Raw genomic sequence first — 13,216 nt, forward strand, 5'->3', positions numbered from 1 at the left:
GCTTTCTCTAGTTGTGGTGAGCGGGGAGTACTCTTCATTGCAGAGCGCGGGCTTCTCATTGCGGTGGCTTCTCTCGTTGCAGAGCACAGGCTCCAGGCATGCAGGCTTCAGTAACTGTAGCACACAGGCTCAGTAATTGTGGCTCATGGCATCTAGAGCATGGGCTCAATTGTTGTGGCACATAGATTTAGTTGCTTTGTGGCATGTGGAATCTTCCCAGACCAGGGATTGAACCCGTGTCCACTGCATTGACAAGTGGATCTTAACCACTGGACCACCAGGGAAGTCCCAGGAGTCCTTTTAAAAGTGTAAAATCTCTTGAGATAAATAATCCATCAGTTTATTAATACCATAGCTTTACTAGGGTTTTGGGAGGTTCCCTGTGTGAGTGGGGTATGTCTAAAGGGCATGGTGCAGGGAGTCAGGAAAACCTCTGGAAAAAGTGAGCAGGGAAAAAAGGGGGAGATGAAAGTGGAAAGGTGAGGTGAATTCAAAACAGGGTCAAGCCCTGTCTGAGAAACACTTTTTCACTAACAAACCCCAGCAAGTACCACATTGAGATTATTTTCTCTGAACACAGACCCTCTAGGAAGTTCATCTCTCTATATAGATGAGTAGATAGATAGATAGTTCCTCTATCTACCCATGTTTCTCTGCTGCTGCTGCTGCTAAGTTGCTTCAGTCGTATCCGACTCTGTGCGACCCCATAGATGGAAGCCCACCAGGCTCCCCCATCCCTGGGATTCTCCAGGCAAGAACACTGGAGTGGGTTGCCAATTCCTTCTCCAATGCATGAAAATGAAAAGTGAAAGTGAAGTCGCTCAGTCATGCCCAACCCTTAGCAACCTCATGGACTTCAGCCTACCAGGCTCCTCCATCCATGGGATTTTCCAGGCAAGAGTACTGGAGTGGGGTGCCATCGCCTTCTCTGAGTGTGAATGGCAACTCATCAATTAAGAACCCACTATTGAATTCCAGCACCCAGAACTCTACCTGGAATGCAGAAGCACTTCAGAGACTATTTGATGGATAAATGAATGAAAGAAAAAAAAAAAAACAGGAAAAGTAGATACCAAAAAAAAAAAAAACACCCATCTTCTTGTGGTACTTTGAAATAGTAAGAAAATACTAATGACCTCCATCATATGGTTACAATAAAAAAGCATAATAAATATTTTTTCATACTCTCTGGGGTTTTTCCCATTTTCATTTTCTGGAACTCAGAGCACTACTCAGTTCTATCAGAAGTGGGAAAATGTTTCAGTTCTTAGAAGAGCTTATGAATTGAGTTTTTCTCCCTTCTGGTCCCTGAGTGGAGAATAGACTTTGAATAAACAAAATGTGGGATAGAATTCATCCACTCGGAGTAAAATAAAGTGGGAAAATTATGGCAGATTGTGGTACAAGTGAATGGTCATTAATACCACCATCGTTAAGTAGTGGGGCACATTCCCTTCCACAGAAAGAGAGCAAAATTGCCAAATCCACCAGAAGTAAAATTAAAACGTGACCCAATATGTCAAAACCCAGTGAACATTTTTATGGCCCATCAATTGTATCATTGCAAGTCATTCCAAAGAAGATTTTGATGAACATCCATTTCTACATCAGGAAAAATAAATGAGTCTCCATTTCTTACCTTCTCTTTGTTCTCACCTTCAAGTTGTTAAGGTCTTTGAGAAGAATAAAAGATGACACTTCAGTAGCTCACAAATCAGACTTAACTGTTCCCATGTCAGTTTGAGTTTAGAAAAGATTACTTTCATCTAACAGCCCTTTCAGATACAGTACTGTAGTGGGATACTCTGTCACCTCCAGAAAGGATTGATACTGTAACTATCTAAATTTTAAAAATATTAGAGAACTCTGCTTTCTATGTCTCTGCTTTAAAAACAGCTCCCAACTGGGCCTTAAGAGCACAAAGAACAAAGAAAGACATTCTCCTATTCCTAAACTACCCACAATCCTAATTAAGTTAGTGTTTAGAACGAGGTTCAAAACAGAGGTCAAAATGAACACACCCACAGCTATTCTCTAATTTTCCAGTCACCTTAAGAGAAACAAAACAAACCTGAGATTTAATCACTTTTCATTCAAAAAAGTATAAACTAAATGTAACAGGCCCTTATGAGTATTACAAATATAAATGACCCCTTTCCTCAGGGAACTCCCAATCTAGCAGGGACAATAGGAGATGTACACAAGTAATATAAATGTACAGAATAATGAGAGACCTATCTTAGAAAGTTGCTGAAAGTGCCAGCAATGCTCAGGAAAGGAAGACATAACTTCAGAACCAACCAGGACTGGGGATGTGAAAGCATTCTAGTAACAGCAAATGGAATAAACATAGGACCAACGACTGAGCGACTTCCCTTTCACTTTTCACTTTCATGCGTTGGAGAAGGAAATGGCAACCCACTCCAGTGTTCTTGCCTAGAGAATCCCAGGGACGGGGGAGCCTGGTGAGCTGCCATCTATGGGGTGGCACAGAGTCAGACATGACTGAAGTGATGCAACAGCAGCAAGGATCTCCAAGAAGAGGCAGAGAGTCCAGTTTTCCTGGGAGTGAAGAGAGCAGTGAGAGAATATCTGAAAAGCTAAGTGTAGAACAAAGAATGGATGACCTTGAGTGTCAGGGTGAAGAATGCGGATTTGTATGAGATAATTAATGAGAACACTTCAGAGTGAGGAAATCACATTATGTCAGTTGAATTTTAGATTAATTTGGAAGTGATGTGAAGCTGCAATAGAGGAAATAGAGAGACTCAAGATGGACACAAACACGATGGCTATAATAATAATCCAGTAATGAAATTTCAAACCAGGGCATCAGCAAGGGAGATGGAAAGGAGGGACCAGATTCAAGAGCCATAAAGAGACATGACTTCGATTATTAAGTTCCACATGTAAAGAGCTTTGAAGTCACCACTTTATCCTAACAACAAGTGAAAAGCTCAACAGACTTGAAATATCAGTGACTGCTCTTAGAGTCCCTGGGATTCTCCAGGCAAGAACACTGGAGTGGGTTGCCATTTCCTTCTCCAATGCATGAAAGTGAAAAGTGAAAGTGAAGTCGCTTAGTCGTGTTCGACTCTTAGTGACACAATGGACTGCAGCCCACCAGGCTCCTCCGTCCATGGGATTTTCCGGGCAAGAGTACTGGAGTGGGGTGCCACTGCCTTCTCTGAAGAGAGAAAAGAACATAGGATAAATCCCTGCCCTCAAGATTGAAGAGACAGACCAGCGAATGCAGGAAGTCAACGCTTACTGGGGCAGAGACTCACAAGTAGAAACTGCCATGAGAACTGATGCCAGCTTTGGAAAACCTGACCTGTAATTGATGAATTGATGGAGGCTCAGTGTGGGCAACTCTGAGAGTTAAAAACTGGAGAGGAGCCAAATCATAAGGGGGCCACCCAATATGATATTTATTTCCAGGAGGTAGACCAGGTTCACACAATAAATACTGGAGAAAAATCCTGCACCTGCCCCCCTTGTCCAGCCCTGCTTCTGGTGGAGGAAGGGGAAAAGGAAACATTTTGAAATATGCCAGAGTGTATTGTTCTTCTTAATAAGGCCTTTACTCAATAGTTAATCAGAGCCTGACTTGCTGGAGTATTATCAGAAGCTAACTGATGTGGGGAAGGGAAATACCCAACATCAGCTGGCTCTAGTCTTCCACATGGGAGAAGGGAAATACCCAACTCTGGCATACTCTAACCCTCCTGCTCTACATAGGAGGAGAGGAAAAAGAGAGAAGCATTTTGAAATTCACAGTCCAGAGGCACAGGCTCACTAGAAGACTGAGACTTGATCATAGGACTATAGAATGCTTGCCCATCCAAGGACTGTGTGAAAACTACCAAAGGTGTAACATCCATAATGCCAGAAGGAGGAAGAAAGAGAGAAAGGAACATAAGAAATATTTTAAACAGTGTTGACTGAGAATTTTTCCCCAGTTAATGTCAAATACTAAACCATAGATCCAGGAAGCTAAGAGAGCACCAAGCAGGATAAATGCCAACAGAACTACACCTGGGTATATCATCTTCAAACTACAGAATATCAAAAATAAAGATAAAATCTTAAAAGAAGCCAGAGGGGAAAAAATTACTTACCTATAGAAGAACAAAGATAAAAAAAATTACGTCTAACTTCTCCTCAGAAGCCATGCACACAAAGAGAAGGTGGAGTAAAACATTTAAAGTGTTGAGAGGGAAAAAAAAATCTAGAATAGTCTATTTGGCCAAACTATCCCCCCAAAATTAGATAGAACTAGATTTTCTCAGACAAAACTTGAAGGAATGTGTTGCCAGTAGACATGCCTTGCCAAAAAAAAAAAAATTTTTTTACAGTTTTTTAGAGAGAAGGGAAATAATACAGGTCAGAAACTCAGTTCTACATACAGAAAGGAAGAACACTGAAGAAGGAATAAGTGATGGTAAAATTCAAAAAGATGAAGGTTAAAAAAAGAAAAGTCAAAGAATTGATGCTTTTGAACTGTGATGTTGGAGAAGACTCTTGAGTGTCCCTTGGACTGCAAGGAGATCCAACCAGTCCATTCTAAAGGAGTGTTCATTGGAAGGACTGATGCTGAAGCTGAAACTCCAATACTTTGGCCACCTGATGCGAAGAGTTGACTCATTGGAAAAGACCCTGATGTTGGGAAAGATTGAAGACAGGAGAAGGGGATGACAGAGGATGACATGGTTGGATGGCATCACTGACTCAATGGACATGAATTTGAGCAAGCTCCGGGAATTGGTGATAGACAGGGAGGCCTGGCATGCTGCAGTCCATGGGTCACAAAGAGTCAGACGTGACTGAGCAACTGAACTGAACAAAAATAAAAAAAACTATTTTCTGATTCTTAATTGCTCTAACATATAAGTTTGTTTAAAATAATATAAAGTACATATAGCAATGTCTACATATATATATGTATGTATATATGCATATATGATATGAATGAAGACAGTGATACAAGGGACAGAAGGGAGTAATTAGGATTATTTTGTTATTCTAAAGTACTAACACTACATTGAAGTAGTATAATGTTATTTGAAAATGGACCTGGGTTAGTTGAAACATGCTGCACATTGTAGGATGACCACTAAAAAGTTTTCAAAAGAAGTGTAGCTGATATGCTGAGATAGAGCACATGGAATCATATAAGATGCTGCATTAAAACTACAAAAGGAGAGAAAAGAGTGGAAGACAGAAATAATGACAAAAGCACCAGGTTAGGAAACAGTAATTAATATGGTAGGTATTCAGTTCAGTTCAGTCACTCAGTTGTGTCTGACTCTTTGCGACCCCATGGACTGCAGCACACCAGGCCTCCCTGTCCATCACCAGCTCCAGGAGTTCACTCAAACTCGTCCATCGAGTCGGTGATGCCATCCAGCCATCTCATCCTCTGTCGTCCCCTTCTCCTCCTGCCCTCAATCTTTCCCAGCCTCAGGGTCTTTTCCAGTGAGTCAGTTCTTCACATCAGGTGATTGTTTTCAATAATTCAGGTCAACATGGAGGCAAGAAATTCAGATATGCCGGTCTTCAGCACTCATCAACCAGATGAAGCTGCACTCATTCATTCTGCTTCAGACATATAGATCCTTCTTAGGTCTGTTAGAAGTAAAAAAAATAGGGTCACAAAATAGAGAGGGTCTTGAGTCCTGAAAATTTTGTATTAATTCAAGCTTTGCTTTGTATTAAATATGTGAAGTAGAATATCTCATTTATCTTTTGAGCCTTAATTTTCTTGTGTATAAAATAGTAATAATAATGTTTACTTTATTTGCCCTACCTTAAAGTGTATTCATGTATGTGTGCTTATGCATCACCCATAATAGAGCTCAACAAAATCTCAATGACTTCTAGTTTACTTCCTTACAGAATTACTTTTAGAATTAAGTGAAATAATGTGTTTAAAGGCACCTGGAAAGCAGTGGATTAGCTTGACAAATTTGCAAAGTAATAAAAAATAGCCTGAAAAAATAGCTGTATTTGTGTATATATATTCTCATGGTTTTTCTAAGTTGACATGAGAATGAACTTATCTTCCTTTACTGAATAATACCTTATAGCCTTATTAAAGTTCTAAATAGTCTCCCTGCTAAAATAAAATGGTAGTGCATTCCCTAGAATGTTTTCAATCACTGTAAAATATCTAAAAGCAGTGAATATTTTTTTAGAGGCAAGCCACATTTGACTTTGAGACTATGCTGACAGAGAGAAAACGCAGTGTTGATTAGCTTGTTAAACCCCTCTAGATTTCCAAGATAATCATCTTCTACTCTACATTTTAGTTGTATAAATGAGGCCCTAGTCTGTTATCTACATGCCCTCCAAAATTTAGATTAAAATGGTTCCTAACCTGTAGATCTCTGACCCCTTGTGGTGGTTAATTGCAAGATGTCTTCATGTTGATATACACACAGAATGTTAATTTCTCATTTAACACTGTCTCATGAATATTTGTGCTAATATTTTAAATATTTATTGCAGCACACACAGCAGTCAGCTCTTAGGGATTAATGAAATAAAATATCATCTCAAAGCATGTATATTAGAAGAGACTCCTACTTTTGAGTAAGAGAAACCAAATTCAAACTAAAAATTATATTTAGAGGTTCATATATCTGAAAAATATATGAGTAAGTCCAGGCATGAATAGTTCTAGGAGCCCAAACCATGAAAATTGAACTCCATCTCTTTAAATATCTCATCTTTATGCCCTGTCACTGAGCTTTATTCTCATGAGTACTTTATTATCATGTAGATGGTTGCCAACAGCTAAAAAGGCTTATATAGGCAAATCCCAGTAATCCAGGAAAAAATGGGACTGTCTCCCTCTCAACAATCCCAACAAATATTCAAAGATTATCTCAAATTGGGTTAGTCCATGTCCATCTTGGAAGTAATTATTGCGGCCAAGTAAATTGGATGTTCTGATTGGCCAGGTCTGAGTCACATACCTACCCCTGAAGACAAGAACTGAGTGAAAATAATCCAAGATGGATGGATTGAAAGTAGAAAAGAAGGGATGCTTCACCATAGGAAAGCTGGTGTATATTAGGACCTCAGTCAACAGAAGGGCTGACCAGTAAAAATAACAGATGGCCATTATAGCATTTTGACCCTCTGGTGATGTCCATGTGTAGAGTCTTCTCTTGTGTTGTTGGAAGAGGGTGTTTGCTATGACCAGTGTCTTCTCTTCACAAAACTCTGTTAGCCTTTGCCCTGCTTCATTCTGTACTTCAAGGCCAAATTTGCCTGTTATTCCAGGTATCTCTTGACATCCTACTTCTGTATTCCAGTCCCCTATGATGAAACGGACATCTTTTCAGAGTGTTAGTTCTAGAAGGTCTTGTAGGTCTTCATAGAACTGTTCAACTTCAGCTTCTTTGGTATTACTGGTTGGGGCATAGACTTGGATTACTGTGATATTGAATGGTTTGCCTTAGAAACAAACAGAGGTCATTTTGTCATTTTTGAGATCGCACCTAAGTACTGCATTTTGGACTCTCTTGTTGACTATGAGGGCTACTCCTTTTCTTCTAAGGGATTCTTGCCCACAGTAGTAGATATAATGGTCATCTGAATTAAATTCATCTATTCCACTCCAGTTCAGTTCACCGATTCCTAAAGTGTTGATATTTACTCTTGCCATCTCCTGCTTGACTACCTCTAATTTACCTTGATTCATGCATTCCAGGTTCCTATGCAATTTGCTGTTTACAGCATCAGACTTCCATCACCAGTCACATCCACAACTAGGTGTTATTTTTACTTTGGCTCCACCTCCTCATTCTTTCTGGAGTTATTTCTCCATTCTTCTCCAGTAGCATATTGGGCACCTACCAACCTGGGGAGTTCATCTTTCATTGTCATATCTTTTTGCCTTTTCATACTGTTCATGGGGTTCTCAAGGCAAGAATACTGAAGCAGTTTGCCATTCCCTTCTCCAGTGGACCACGTTTTGTCAAAACTCTCCACCGTGACCTGTCTGTCTTAGCTATATGGCATGGCTCATACTTTCATTGAGTTAGACAAGGCTGTGGTCCATGTGATCAGTTTGATTAGTTTGCTGTGATTGTGCTTTTTATTCTGTCCCTCCTTATGGGCTTCCCAGGTGGCGTTCATGGTAAAGAACTCACTTGCCAGTGCAAGAGACAGAAGAGATGTGGGTCTCTGAGTTGGGAAGATCCCCTGGAGGAGGGCGTGGCAACCCACTCCAGTATTCTTTCCTGGAGCCTATGGACTGGCAGGGTACAGTCCATAAGATTGCAAAGAGTTGGACATGACTGAAGCGACTTAGAACAGAGCAAGTAAGTCTCCTTAGCTGTCCTTGGCTCTCCTATGAATACCATGTCAGGGTAAGTAAGTCTCTTGAGCTCTCTGTAGCTCTCCAAAACATACTGTGTCGGGTAAGTAAGTCTCCTTAGCTCTCTTGAGAACACTTGCTTGGGGTAAGAAAGTCTCCTTAGCTCTCCTTCAGTTCAGTTCAGTTCACTCAGTTGTGTTAAACTCTTTGTGACCCCATGGACTGCAGCACACGAGGCTTCCCTGTCCATCATCAACTCCTGAAGCTTGCTCAAACTTATGTCCATCGAGTTGGTGATGCCATCTATCGACCTCATCCTCTGTCATCCCATTCTCCTCCTGCCTTCAATCTTTCCCAGCATCAGGGTCTTTTCCAATGAGTCAGTTTTTGCATCAGGTGGTCAAAGTATTGGAGCTTCACCTTCAGCATCAGTCCATCCAATGAATATTCAGGACTGATTTCCTTTAGGATTGACTGGTTGGATCTCCTTACAGTCCAAGAGATTCTGAAGAGTCTTCTTCGACACCACAGTTCAAAAGCATTAATTCAGCCAAGGATACTGGGGTGATGGCCTATCCCTTCTCCAGTTCAGTTCAGTTCAGTTCAGTCACTCAGTCATGTCCGACTCTTTGCGACCCCATGAATCGCAGCACGCCAGGCCTCCCTGTCCATCACCAACTCCTGGAGTTCACTCAGACTCGCGTCCATTGAGTCAGTGATGCCATCCAGCCATCTCATCCTCGGTCGTCCCCTTCTTCTCCTGCCCAGTAGATCTTCCTGAACCAGGAATCGAATCACCGTCTCCTGCATTGCAGGTGGATTCTTTACCAGCTGAGCTACCAGGGAAACCCCAAGCTCTCATTAGCTCTTCTTAGAAAACTTGCCTGGGGTAAGTAAGTCTTGTTAGCTTTCCTTAAAACACTTGTTTGGGGTAAGTAAGTCTACTTAGTTCTTAGCTCTCCTTAAACACTTGTTGGGTAAATAAGTCTCCTTAGCTCTCCTTAGAACACTTGCTTGGGGCAAGTAAGTCTATTTAGCTCTCCATAGCTCTCCTTAGAACAGTTTCCTTGGGTTAAGTAAGTCTCCTTAGCTCTCCTTAAAACATTTGTGTGAGGTTCAGTCTCCTCATCTCTCCAAGGTCTCTGTAGCTCTCTTTAGAACACTTGCTTGGGTAAGTAAGTCCCCTTAGCTTTCCATAGCTCTCCTCAGAACACTTACTTGGGGTAAGTCAGTCTCCTTAGCTCTCCTTAATACACTTGCTTGGGGTAAGTAAGTCAGGCCACCGCTGACCCATGCCCTCCACTGGAGACTCCTGGACACTCACAGGCAAGTCTGGGTCAGTCTCTTGTGGGATCACTGCCCCTTTCTCTTGGGTCCTGATGTGAACAAGGTTTTGTCTGTGCCCTCCAAGAGTCTTTTCCCCTAGTCCTGTGGAAGTACTGTAATCAAATCCCGCTTGCCTCCAAAGTCAAATTCCCTGGGGTTTCTCAGTCCCTTTGCCAGATCCTCAGGTTGGGAAATCTGTTGTGGATCCTAGAACTTTCTTAACAGTGCAAACATTTCTTTGGTATAATTATTCTGCAGTTTGTGGGTTGTCTGCTTGGCAACTCTATGGTGGGGCTAATGATGACCTTCTCCAGGAGGGCTTACACCATAGGCTGTGTGACCCAGGTAGCTGCACCCAGAGCCCCAGCCCCTGTGGCAGGCCACTGCTGACCTGTAATGGTCAACAATGAAATCAGACTGATTATATTCTTTGCAGCCAAAGATGGAGAAGCTCTATTCAGTCAGAAAAAGCAAGACTGGGAGCTGACTGTGGCTCGATCATGAACTTCTTATTGCCAAATTCAGACTTAAATTGAAAAATGTAGAGAAAACCTCTAGACCATTCTGGTATGACCTACATCAAATCCCTTATGATTATACAGTGGAAGTGACAAGTAGATTCAAGGGATTAGATCCGATAGACAGAATGCCTGAAGAACTATGGATGGAGGGAGCTTCATGACATTGTACAGGACCATCCCCAAGGAAAAAGAAATTCAAAAAGGCAAAATGGTTGTCTGAGGAGGCCTTACAAATATCTGAGAAAAGAAGAGAAGCTAAAGGCAAAGGAGAAAAGGAAAGACATACCCATTTGAATGCAGAGTTCCAAAGAATAGCAAGGAGAGATAAGAAAGCCTTCCTAAGTTATCAATGCAAAGAAATAGTGAAAAACAAAAGAATGGGAAAGACTAGAGATCTCTTCAGAAAATTAGAGATACCAAGGGAACATTTCATGCAAAGATGGGCTCGATAAAGGACAGAAATGGTATGGACCTAACAGAAGCAGAGGATATTAAGAAGAGGTGGCAAGAATACACAGAACTATACAAAAAAGATCCTCATGACCCAGCTAACCACAATGGTGTGATCACTCACCTAGAGCCAGACATCCTGGAATATGAAGTCAAATGGACCTCAGGAAGCATCACTACAAAGCTAGTGGAGGTGATGGAATTCCAGTTGAGCTATTTCAAATCCTAAAAGATAATGCTGTTAAAGTGCTGCACTCAATATGCCAACAAATTTGGAAAGCTCAGCAGTGGTCACAGGACTGGAAAAGGTCAGTTTTCATTCCAATCCCAAAGGAGGGCAATGCCAAGAATGTTCAAACTACTGCACGATTGCACTCATCTCACATGCTAGCACAGTAATGCTCAAAATTCTCCAAGCCAGGCTTCAACAGAACATGAACCATGAACTTCCAGAGGTTCAAGCTGGTTTTAGAAAAGGCAGAGGAACCAGAGATCAAATTGCCAACATCTGTTGGATCATTGAAAAAGCAAGGGAATTCCAGAAAAACATCTACTTCTGCTTTATTGATTACTCCAAAGCCTTTGACTGTGTAGATCACAACAAACTGTGGAAAATTCTTCAAGAGATGGTAATATCAGACCACCTTACCTGCCTCCTGAGAAATCTGTATGCAGGTCAAGAAGCAACAGTTAGAACTGGATATGGAGCAACGGACTGGTTCCAAATTGGGAAAGGAGTATGTCAAGGCTACATATTGTCACCCTGCTTATTTAACTTCTATGCAGAGTACATCATGCAAAATGCCAGGCTAGATGAAGGACAAGCTGGAATCAAGATTGCCGGGAGAAATATCAATAACTTCAGATACATAGATGATACCACCCTTATGGCAGAAGGTGAAGAGAAACTAGAGCCCCTTGACGAAAGTGAAAGACAAGAGTGAAACAGCTGGCTTAAAACTCAACATTCAAAAAAACTAAGATCATGGCATTCATGGCAAATAGATGGGGAAACAATGGAAACAGTGAGAGGCTTTATTTTGGGGGGCTCCAAAGCCACTGCAGATGGTGACTGCAGCCATGAAATTAAAAGATGCTTGCTCCTTGGAAGGAAAGCTATGACCAACCTAGACAGCATATTGAAAAGCAGAGACATTACTTTGTTGACAAAGGTCCACATAGTCAAAGCTATGGTTTTTCCAGTAGTCATTGGACCATAAAGAAAGCTGAACACTGAAAGATTGATGCTTTGGAACTATGGTGTTGGAGAAGACTCTTGAGAGTTCCCTGGACTGCAAGGAGATCCAACCAGTCAGTCCTAAAGGAAATCAGTCCTGAATATTCATTGGAAGGACTGATGCTGAAGCTGAAACTCCAATACTTTGGCTATCTGATGTGATGAACTGACTCATTGGAAAAGACCCTACTGCTGGGAAAGATTGAAGGTGGGAGGAGAAGGGGATGACAGAGGATGAGATGGCTGGATGGCATCGCCGACTCAATGGACGTGAGTTTGACCAAGCTCTGGGAGTTGGTGATGGTCAGGAAGGCCTGGCGTGCTGCAGTCCAGGGGGTCGCAAAGAGTCAGACACAACTGAGCAACTGAACTGAACTGATTATAGCATTATGGAATCAATAGTGTTAATTTGCAACAATGCATTTTTTCAACCTTTGTGGATCTTAAAAATGTTTTGATGGCTAAAAAGGGGTCCTTACATTGGAGAAGTTTGAGAGTATCTAACCAATTCTTCTATAGGAGTATATGAACTGATATTGATAGAATATATGGGTGAAGAAAGTTTGTATCTCTCAATCTAGGTGATTAATGTGTTCAATATGATGCCTCAAATGAATCCTTTGGAATTTCTTGTGCCTACAGATCCCTAGCTCAGTGAATTTTCTTGGCCCATTAGATAATTTCACAAAGCTATGGAAGAAAATTTTATAAAGCACATTTTCAGCAAGAATTGTCTTGCAATTGAAGCATTTATCCTTGTACCTTCTGACGTATCCAGATCTTTATCCATTCCATATATAATAGCTTGCATCTGCTAACCCCAATCTCCCATTCCATTTCTCCCCCCCAACTCCCTCCCCTTTGGCAGCCACAAGCCTGTTCTCTGTTTCATAGAGAGGTTCCTCTGTGTGATATTTTAGGTTCCTCATGTAAATTATATATATTTGTCTTTCTCTTACTGACTTCACTGAGCATGATCATCTCCAGTTGCATCCATGTTGTTGCAAATGGCATTATTTCACTCTTTTTTATGACTGACTAGTATTCCACCATATATACATGCCACATCTTTTTATTATTACCGTCTGTGTTGGATCTTCATTTCTGCTCAGGCATTCCCTAGTTGCAGTGAGCAGGGGTTACTCTCTAGTTGCAGTGCACAGGCTTCTCATTGTGGCGGCTTCTTTTGTTGCAGAGCACAGGCTCTTGAGCACATGGGCTTCAGTAGTTGTAGAGCACGGGCTCATTAGTTGTGCCACATCTTTATCCATTCATCTGTCGATGAACATTTAGGCTGTTTCCATGTCTTGGCTATTGTGAAGAGTGCGGCTATGAACATAAGCATCCATGTAT

The sequence above is a fragment of the Ovis canadensis genome, chromosome X, assembly GCF_042477335.2.
Source record: "Ovis canadensis isolate MfBH-ARS-UI-01 breed Bighorn chromosome X, ARS-UI_OviCan_v2, whole genome shotgun sequence".
Lineage (NCBI taxonomy): Eukaryota > Metazoa > Chordata > Mammalia > Artiodactyla > Bovidae > Ovis > Ovis canadensis.